This window comes from Triticum dicoccoides, chromosome 7A (genome assembly GCF_002162155.2).
Source record: "Triticum dicoccoides isolate Atlit2015 ecotype Zavitan chromosome 7A, WEW_v2.0, whole genome shotgun sequence".
Taxonomy (NCBI): Eukaryota; Viridiplantae; Streptophyta; class Magnoliopsida; order Poales; family Poaceae; genus Triticum; species Triticum dicoccoides.
Genome location: NC_041392.1, coordinates 189868441 through 189878305, shown reverse-complemented (window position 1 = coordinate 189878305; position 9865 = coordinate 189868441).

Below are 9865 nucleotides of genomic sequence, written 5' to 3'. Positions count from 1 at the left end.
CTTCTCCTGCATAAGGATTAGCTAGCAGCTGTTCTATCATACCCGAAGGAATTTCATATTCAATATTTTCAGTAGGTTGAGGGGTAGCTAATTGTGGTTCCGGTCGAGGTGAAGATACCTCAAACAAACCCCTCAAAGGATTGTTTTCCATAGTAACAAGTGACAATAAATTTCAGCACACTATATAAATGTTTCCTTACCATATTCCACTTACCAAAGGCGCTTCGTTCCCCGGCAAAGGCGCTGGAAAATAGCCTTGATGACCAACAAGTATAGGGGATCAATTTTAGCTCTTTTCGATAAGTAAGAGTTTCGAACCCAACGAGGAGAAGAAGGAAATAATAAGTGGTTTTCAGCAAGGTAGTGTCTGCAAGTGCTAAAATTGTAAGTAGTAGAGTAGTTTGATAGCAAGATAATTTTTAACGAGCAAGTAACGATAATAGTAGCAAAAGTGCAGCAAGATATCCCAATCCTTTGGAGGCAAATGATAGTCCAAAATGGTTTCTTATGATAAGCAAAGCGTTCTTGAGGGTACACGGGATTTTCATCTAGTCACTTTAACCATGTTGGCTTGATTTGTATTCGCTACTTTGATAATTTGATATGTGGATGGACCGGTGCTTAGGTGCTATTCTTACTTGAACAAACCTCCTACTTATGATTAACCCTCCCGCAAGCATATGCAACTACGAGAAAAGTATTAAGTATAAATTCTAACCATAGCATTAAACTTTTGGATCCAACCGGTCCCTTACGGAATAGCGCATAAACTGGGGTTTAAGCTTCTGTCACTCTCGCAACCCATCATCTAATTGCTACTCCACAATGCATTCCCTTAGAACCAAATATGGTGAAGTGTCATGTAGTCGACGTTCACATGTCACCACTAAGGGAATCACAACATACATACTATCAAAATAACGAACACATATCAAATTCACATGATTACTTGCAACATGATTTCTCCCGTGACCTCAAGAACAAAGGTAACTACTCACAAATGATAATCATGCTCAAGATCAGAGGGGTATTAAATAGAATATTGGATCTGAACATATAATCTTCCACCAAATAAACCATATAGTAATCAATTACAAGATGTAATCAACACTGCTAGACACCCACAAGCACCAATCTATAGTTCCGGTAACAAGATTGATCACAAGAGATGAACTAGGGTTTGAGATGAGATGGTGCTGTTGAAGATGTTGATGGAGATTGCCCTCCCCAAGAAGGGAGAGTTGTTGGTGATGATGATGACGATGATTTCCCCCTCCGGGAGGGAAGTTCCCCAGCGGAACCGCTCTGCCGGAGGGCAAAAGTGCTCCTGTCCAAGTTCCGCGTCGAGATGGTGACGCTCCATCTTGAAAGTCCTCCCCTTATTTTTTCTAGGTCAAAATGACTTATATACCAGAAGATGGGCACCGGAGGTGAGCCTGGGTGAGCACAACCCACCAGGGCGCGCTTAGGCTCCCTGGCGCGCCCAGGTGGTTTGTGCCCACTTGGTGGGCCCCCTTTGGTACTTATTTGCTCCAATATTCTTCATATATTCCATAAAAATTATCCGTGAATTTTCAGCTTGTTTGGAGTTGTGCAGAATAGGTAGCCTGGCGTAGCTTTTCCAGGTCTAGATTTCCAGCTGCCGAAATTCTCCTTCTTTGTGTATACCTTGCATATTATGAGAGAAGAGGCATTATAATTACTCCAAAAAGCATTATTATGGATAAAAACATCATAAATAACAATAGGAAACCATGATGCAAAATGGACGTATCAATGGGTTGGATGAGATTTATAATGTAATCGAGTTAGTTTTGTTAGGGTTTGATCCCTAGTATCCACTATGTTCTGATATTGATGTTGCTATGACTTTGCTATGCTTAATGCTTGTCACTAGGGACCAAGTGCCATGATTTCCGCTATGAACCTATTATGTTTTCATGAATATATTTGTGTTCTTGATCCTATCTTGCAAGTTGTAGACACCTATTATGAGTTATGATCCGCATACCCCAAGGTGTCAATAATTGGGATTCTTTCTGGTGATTACCGTAGTTTGAGGACTTCATATATTCACTAAGGGCTAATGCTTTGTTCTGGTTCTGTATTAAAAGGAGGCCTCAATATTCCTTAGTTTCCATTAGGACCCCGCTGACACGGGAGGGTAGGACAAAAGATGTCATGCAAGTTCTTTTCCATAAGCATGTATGACTATATACGGAATACATGCCTACATTATATTGATGAATTGGATCTAGTTTTGTGTCACCCTAGGTTATAACTATTGCATGATGAATGCCATCCGACATAATTATCCATCACTGATCCATTGCCTACGAGTTCGTTTCATATTGGTCTTTGCTACGTTACTTTTTCCGTTGCTATTGTTACGATTGTTACAAAACTATTATTGTTGCTTTTGCCATCTTTACCGTTACTTCCATACTACTTTGCTACTAAATACTTTGCTGCAGATATTAAGTCTTTCAGTTATGGTTGAATTGACAACTCAGCCGCTAATAATTTAGAATATTCTTTGGCTCCCCTTGTGTCGAATCAATAAATTTGGGTTGAATACTCTACCCTCGAAAACTGTTGCGATCCCCTATACTTGTGGGTTATCAAGACCTTTTTCTAGCGCCATTGCCGGGGAGCATGACTCTATTCTTTGAGTCACCTGGGATTTATATCTATTCATAACTATGAGGAATCTGAAAGACAACAAAAATAACCTCTATCCTTCTACTATGAGGGGAGGTAAGGAAATGTCATCTAGCTCTGCACTTGATTCACCTTTTGTTTTGAGTAAGCTTGCGACACCTACACCTGCTATTGATTCTGATATGTCACATGTTATTGATGATGCCACTTCTTCTATGCATGATGCTTATGATGATACTACTTCTTTGCTTAATAATACTGTGCCGCTAGGTGAATTTCTTGATGAACAACTTGCTAGGGTTAGAGAGAATGAAATTACTAAAACTGATGATACTATTGAAACTGAAGATTATGATTCTCCCCCTAGATATGAATTTCCTAAGGCACTTGAGGGTTATATTATGGATGAAGAAACTGCTAGAGTCTTTTTTGCTTGCAATGATAGAGATGATCTTAGGAAACTGTTAGTGCTACCTCTTGAGCTTGCTTTAGTTTTTCCCTTGAAGAGGAAAGGGTGATGCAGCAAAGTAGAGTAAGTATTTCCCTCAGTTTTGAGAACCAAGGTATCAATCCAGTAGGAGATAATGCGACAAGCCACCGAATACCTACACAAACAAACACCAACTTGCACCCAACACGATAAAGGGTTTGTCAATCCCTTCATGGTTATTTGCAAAGTGAGATCTGATATAGATGGATAAATAGTAAAGTAATATTTTTGGTGTTATTAGTTTATGGAATAGAAAGTAAAAGATTGCAAAGAAAGTAAATCGAAAACTAAAATTATAGATCGGAAACTTATATGATGGAATATAGACCCGCGGGCCATAGGTTTCACTATAGGCTTCTCTCAAGATATAAATTATTACGGTGTGTGAACAAATTACTGCCGAGCAATTGATAGAAAAGCGCAAAGTTATGATGATATCTAAGGCAATGATCATGAATATAGGCATCACATCCATGTCAAGTAGATCAAAATGATTCTGCATCTACTACTATTACTCCACACATCGACCGCTATCCAGCATGCATCTAGAGTATTACGTTCATAAAGAACGGAGTAACGCCTTAAGCAAGATGACATGATGTAGAGGAATTAACTCAAGCAATATGATGAAAACCCCATCTTTTTTATCCTCTATGGCAACAATACAATACGTGTCGGTTCCCCCTTCTGTCACTAGGCTCGAGCACCGCAAGATTGAACCCAAAGCTAAGCACTTCTCCCATTGCAAGAGAAACCAATCTAGTTGGCCAAACCAAATCAATAGTTCAAAGAGACTTCCAAAGATATCAAATCATGCATATAAGAATTCAGAGGAGATTCAAATAATATTCATAGATAAGCTGATCATAAATCCACAATTCACCAGATCTCGGCAAACACACCGAAAAAGAGTGTTACATCAAATAGATCTCCAAGAACATCGAGGAGAACATGGTATTGAGAATCAAAGAGAGAGAAAAGGCCATCTAGCTACTAGCTATGGACCTACAGGTTTGTGGTAAACTACTCACGCTTCATCGGAGAGGCAATGGTGTTGATGTAGAAGCCCTCCATGATCGTATCCCCCTCCGTCAGGATGCCGGAAAAGGCCCCTAGATGGGATCTCACGGGTACAGAAGGTTGCGATGGTGGAACAGTGGTTTTGTGGCTCCCCTAGAAGTTTTTGGTTTATATGAGTATATATAGGAGGAAGATCTAGGTCAGGGGGTCACCGAGGGGCCCATAAGGTCGGGGGAGGGGGGGTGCCCTACCCCCCTGGGCGCACCCTCGACCCTTGTGGCCTCCTTGTGGCTCTTCTGACTTGCACTCCAGGTCTCCTCGGTGTCTTCTGGTCCAAGAAAAATCATCGCAAAAGTTTAATTCCGTTTGGACTCCGTTTGGTATTCCTTTTCTGTGAAACTCTAAAACAAGGAAAAAATAGAAACTGGCACTGGGCTCTAGGTTAATAGGTTAGTCCCAAAAATCATATAAAATAGCATATTAATGCATATAAAACATCCAAAACAGATAATATAATAGCATGGAACAATAAAAAATTATAGATACGTTGGAGACATATCAATTAGCTAAGTTGAAAGAAAAATCTCTGAATGCTAGAATGCAATATGATCCTAAGTTTGCTACTTCACCTATCTTTGTTACTGATAAGGATTATGAATTCTCTGTCGATCCTGAGTTAATTACTTTGGTTGAATCTGATCCTTTTCATGGTTATGAATCTGAAACTGTTGTGGCACATCTTGCTAAATTGAATGATATAGCCACCCTATTCGCAGATGAGGAAAACATTCACTATTACTATACTCTTAAGTTGTTTCCTTTCTCAATAAAGGGTGATGCTAAGATATGGTTTAACTCTCTTGCTCCTGGTTGTGTGCGTAGTCCCCAGGATATGATATATTACTTCTTCGAAAAATATTTTCCTGCTCATAAAAAAAGTTGCTTTACAGGAAATATTTAACTTTGTGCAAATTGAAGAAGAGAGTCTACCACAAGCTTGGGGGAGGCTTCTCCAATTACTTAATGCTTTGCCTGATCATCCTCTCAAGAAAAATGAAATACTCGATATCTTTTATAATGGACTAACCAATGCTTCTAGGGACCACCTAGATAGTTTTTCTGGTTGTGTTTTCAGGGAACGAACTGTTGAGCAAGCTGAAAAACTATTAAAAATATATATTGAGCAATGATAATGATTGGACTCTTCCCGAGCCACCTACTAAGCCAACTCCGAAGAAAAGAGGTATTCTATTTCTCAGTCCTGAAGATATGCAAGAGGCAAAGAAACCTATGAAAGAAAAAGGTATTTGATAACCCACAAGTATAGGGGGTCACAACAGTTTTCGATAAGTAAGAGTGTCGAACCCAACGAGGAGCTAAAGGCAGAACAAATATTCCCTCAAGTTCTATCGACCACCAATACAACTCTACACACACTTGACGTTCACTTTACCTAGAACAAGTATGAAACTAGAAGTACTTTCTAGGTGTTTTTGGATAGGTTTGCAAGAATATAAAGAGAGCATAAATAAAAAGTAGGGGCTGTTTAGATAAAGACACAACTAAGTTAGTTTTAGTAGAGAGCTTGTTGTTACGAGAAAGTTATTTGTCCCTAGGCAATCAATAACTAGATCGGTAATCATTATTTAAATTTTATATGAGGGAGAGGCATAAGCTAACATACTTTCTCTACTTGGATCATATGCATTTATGATTGGAACTCTAGCAAGCATTCGCAACTACTAAAGATCATTAAGGTAAAACCCAACCATGGCATTAAAGCATCAAGTCCTCTTTATCCCATACGCAACAACCCCCTTACTCGGGTTTGTGTTTCAGTCACTCATGCAACCCACTATAAGCGAATCATGAACATATTACAACACCCTACAGCGGGGATCCCTCACGCTTGCGCGACACGGAGAGCACCATAGGACATCACCAATAATAAAACATGCAACTCAAATCAATCTTGATCATCAAATAGCCCATAGGACAAAACAGATCTACTCAAACATCATAGGATAGCCATACATCATTGGGAAATAATATATAGCGGTTAGCACCATGTTTAAGTAGAGATGACAGCGGGTAAGAGAGAGGTTACACCGCTGCATAGAGGGGGTAAGAGTTGGTGATGATGGCGGTGAAGTTGTTGGTGAAGATTGCGGTGATGATGATGGCCCCCGGTGGCACTCCGGCGCCACCGGAAGCGAGGGGGAGAGAGCCCCCCTTCTTCTTCTTCCTTGACCTCCTCCCTAGATAGGAGAAGGGTTTCCCCTCTGGTCCATGGCCTCCATGGCATGGGAGGGGCGAGAGCCCATCCGAGATTGGATCTGTCTCTCTGTCTCTCTCTGTTTCTGCGTTCTCAGATTCTACCCTTTCACCGTTTCTTATATTCCCGGAGATCCGTAACTCCGATTGGGCTGGAATTTTAACACGATCTCTATCCGGATATTAGCTTTCTTGCCGCGAAAGAAGGGCATCAACCGCCTTACGAGGTGGCCACGAGGGTCAGGGGCACGCCTGCCCCCCTGGGGCGCGCCCCCTGCCTCGTGGCCCCCTCGGGCATCATCTCGCGTGGATCTTTCTTCCCAAAAATCATATACATTCCAAAAAAATCTCCGTTAGTTTTTATCCCGTTTGGACTCCGTTTGATACGGGTATTCTGCGAAACCAAAAACATGCAACAAACAGGAACTGGCACTGGGCAGTGGATCAATATATTAGTTCCAAAAATAGTATAAAAAGTTGCCAAAAGTATATGAAAGTTGTAGAATATTGGCATGGAACAATAAAAAATTATAGATACGACGGAGACGTATCAGCATCCCCAAGCTTAATTCCTGCTCGTCCTCGAGTGGGTAAATGATAAAAAAAATAATTTTTGATGTGGAATGCTACCTAGCATAATCTTGATCACATATCTAATCATGGCATGAATATTAAGATACGAGTGATTCAAAGCAATAGTCTATCATTTGACATAAAAACAATAGTACTTCAAGCCCTACTAATAAAGCAATCATGTCTTTTCAAAATAACAAGGCCAAAGAAAGCTATCCCTACAAAATCATATAGTCTGGCTATGCTCCATCTTCACCACACAAAATATTCACATCATGCACAACCCCGATGACAAGCCAAGCAATTCTTTCATACTTTTGACATTCTCAAACCTTTTTCAACTTCGACGCAATACATGAGCATGAGCCATGGACATAGCACTATAGGAGGAATAGAATAGTGGTTGTGGAGAAGACAAAAAGGAGAAGATAGTCTCACATCAACTAGGCGTATCAACGGGCTATGGAGATGCCCATCAATAGATATCAATGTGAGTGAGTAGGGATTGCCATGCAATGGATGCACTAGATCTATAAGTGTATGAAAGCTCAAACTGAAACTAAGTGGGTGTGCATCCAACTTGCTTGCTCATGAAGACCTCGAGCATTTGAGGAAGCCCATCATTGGAATATACAAGCCAAGTTCTATAATGAAAATTCCCACTAGTATATGAAAGTGATAACTCAAGAGACTCTCTATATGAAGAACATGATGCTACTTTGAAGCACCAGTGTGGTAAAAGGATAGTAACATTGCCCCTTCTCTCTTTTTCTCTCATTTTATTATTTTTATATTTTTTGGGGCCTTCTCTTCTTTTGGCCTTTCTCTTTTTTTTAATATTTTTTCTTTTTTCCCTTTTTTTTCGTCCGGAGTCTCATCCCAACTTGTGGGGGAATCATAGTCTCCATCATCCTTTCCTCACTGGGGCAATGCTCTAATAATGATGATGATCACACTTTTATTTACTTGCAACTCGATACTAGAACAAAGATATGACTCTATATGAATGCCTCCGGCAGTGTACCGAGATGTGCAATGATCTAGCGTAGCAATGCCATCAAAAAACGGACAAGCCATGAAAACATCATGCTAGCTATCTTACGATCATGAAAAGCAACATGACAATGAATGCTCAAGTCATGTATATGACGATGATGGAAGTTGCATGGAAATATATCTCGGAATGGCTATGGAAATGCCATGATAGGTAGGTATGGTGGCTGTTTTGAGGAAGGTATATGGTGGGTTTATGGTACCGGCGAAAGTTGCGCGATACTAGAGAGGCTAGCAACAGTGGAAGGGTGAGAGTGCGTATAATCCATGGACTCAACATTAGTCATAAAGAACTCACATACTTATTGCAAAAATCTATTAGTCATCGAAACAAAGTACTACACGCACGCTCCTAGCGGGATAGATTGGTAGGAAAAGACTATCGCTCGTCCCCGCCCGCCACTCATAAGGAAGACAATCAATAAATAAACCATGCTCCGACTTTGTTACATAACGGTTCACCATACGTGCATGCTACGGGAATCACAAAGCTCAACACAAGTATTTCTACTAATCCACAACTACCCACTAGCATGACTCTAATATCACCATCTTTATATCGCAAAACCATTGCAAGGAATCAAACATATCATATTCAGTGATCTACAAGTCTTATGTAGGATTTTATGACTAAACATGTGAATGACCAGTTCCTGTCATCTCTCTAAATAGATATAAGTGAAGCAAGAGAGTTTAGTTCTTTCTACAAAAGATATGCCCACACTCTAACAAATATAAGTGAAGCAAAAGAGCATTCTACAAATGGCGGTTGTCTAAGTGAAGAGAAACATGCAATCCAAACTTCAAATGATATATGTGAAGCACATGAAGCATTCTATAAAGCCATACTCAAAAGATATAAGTGAAGTGCATAGAGCATTCCATAAATCAACCAAGGACTATCTCATACCATCATGGTGCATAAAATAAAAATGAAAACTAAATGCAAAAGACGCTCCAAGATTGCACATAACGCTTGAACGAAACGAATCCGAAAACATACCGATATTTGTTGGAGAAAGAGGGGATGCCTTCCGGGGCATCCCCAAGCTTAGACGCTTGATTCTCCTTGAATGTTTACTTGGGGTGCCTCGGGAATCCCCAAGCTTGAGATCTTGCCTCTCTTCCTTCTTCTCACATCGAGACCTTCTCGATCATCAAACACTTCATCCACACAAAACTTCAACAGAAAACTCGGTAAGATCCGTTAGTATAATAAAGCAAATCACTACTCTAAGTACTGTTGCAAAGCAATTCATATTTTTTTTGCATTGTTTCTACTGTAATATAACTTTTCCATGGCTTAATCCACTGATATAAATCGTTAGTTTCATCAAAACAAGCAAACTATGCATCAAAAACAGAATCTGTCTAAAACAGAACAGTCTGTAACAATCTGAACATTCACCATACTTATGATACTTGAAACATTCTACAAAAAATATGAAAAATAAACAATTTGCATAGAAATACAGTGCAAAAAGAACCAGAACCATTTGACGTTCCAGCTAAAAATGTAAAATCACGCACTACAGCCAAAGTTTCTGTCCTGCACCGTACAAACCATCAAGCAAATGTAAACATCCTAAAGGCAAACCTTGGCACATTATTTTTATAATACAATGGAATTGTACAAGGGGATAATTATTTTTGTTGAAAAGTTTCTGTAATCAAGATTCACAAAGTTGCCGTGAGCATGAACAAAGTTCAAGGAGTTCTCCCACTTCAACAATGCTTGTCTTTCTCACTTTCACTTTCCTTTTTGAAAAAGTTTTGGGTTCCCCTCTTTATTTT